Source organism: Gavialis gangeticus, unplaced genomic scaffold (assembly GCF_001723915.1).
Source record: "Gavialis gangeticus isolate Ggan-Ray unplaced genomic scaffold, GavGan_comp1, whole genome shotgun sequence".
In the NCBI taxonomy this organism is placed as follows: Eukaryota; Metazoa; Chordata; order Crocodylia; family Gavialidae; genus Gavialis; species Gavialis gangeticus.
This window is the reverse complement of record NW_017729011.1, coordinates 18,027,739-18,028,726: the sequence shown is the minus strand read 5'-3', so window position 1 is coordinate 18,028,726 and position 988 is coordinate 18,027,739. Positions and strand designations below refer to the sequence as shown.

General features: G+C 60.5%; 1 protein-coding gene across 1 annotated transcript in view; it reads right to left on the bottom strand.

Annotated features, from left to right (window-relative positions):
- BARHL1 (BarH like homeobox 1) overlaps positions 1-138 on the bottom strand; it is a 5,988-nt gene extending 5,850 nt beyond the window's left edge. The window contains exon 1 of the mRNA XM_019510301.1: positions 26-138. The gene's annotated coding sequence lies outside the window, so the exon portion shown is untranslated. The remainder of the gene's footprint in view (positions 1-25) is intronic.
- Between the last annotated feature and the right edge of the window lie 850 nt (positions 139-988).

Here is a 988-nt window from a genome sequence, read left to right as displayed (position 1 = left end):
AAAAGGCGGGCGGAGATTTCAGCACCTCCGAGAGCGCCCGGCGGCGGCGCCCATGGCTGCGGCCGGCGCGTCAGCACCTCGGACAGCGGCTCCGCCGGCGGCGCCTTCCCCTCGGCGAGCCCAACTTGTGCCGCTACTTCGGGCTCCTTCCTCCTCCTCCTCCTCCTCCTCCTCCTCCTCCGCGCCCCCTTTTTTTTTTTCCTCCTTCTTCTTCTTTTTTTTTTCTTTTCAAGGTGCCACATCCACGTGTCCGAGCCGCCGCCCTCCTGATTGGCTGGGAGGCATTTTGGGGTGATGTCACACGCTGACTTCAGGAACCTGATCGCCTCTCCGTTTGATTAAAAGAGACACTGAATTAATTACAGCCCCGATCCAACGGTTTACAGGCCGTTTCCACCCTGTTTGCTTTCATTACGCCACTGATGAAGCTCTTAATGGGGTGATTAGCAACAGGGGGTCGGGCCGGGCGGCTGGGGGCGGGCGTGGGCTTGCTAAGCTGCTGCTTGGCCTTTTTCTTTCTTGCCTTTTAACTTTCTGCTCTTCTCTCCCCCCGCGACGGGCGGCATCAGTCGTTCTTTGGGGGCTGGGAAAGTTTGGCCGCGGGTTAAAGGGGGAAGGGGGGGGCGATCCCCTCCCTAAAAAATAATCCCCGATTAATTTGAACGCGCTGTTTGCGGCGAAGATCGCGCTGAAGCGGTGAGAAGGGGGCTTCCCCTCCCCAGTTTCCCTTTGAAATTGTTTTAACGAAAGAGGGAGGGGCGGGCCTTTATAAAAGGAAACTCGTTTTAAATCCGATGCGGGGGGGGGGCTTGTATTGACCTGCCCCCCTTCCGCTTTACCCACTGGCTTGAAATGGACCCGGCTGGCAGGATCCGGGAGGGCTTTTCGTGCCCGAAACACTGCGGGGAAGCGCCGTGGAGCCGGGGCTCGGGCCGCGTCCCCGTGCGAGGCGCCGGGGCGGCAGAGCCGCGCCTGGGATCGGGCCCCG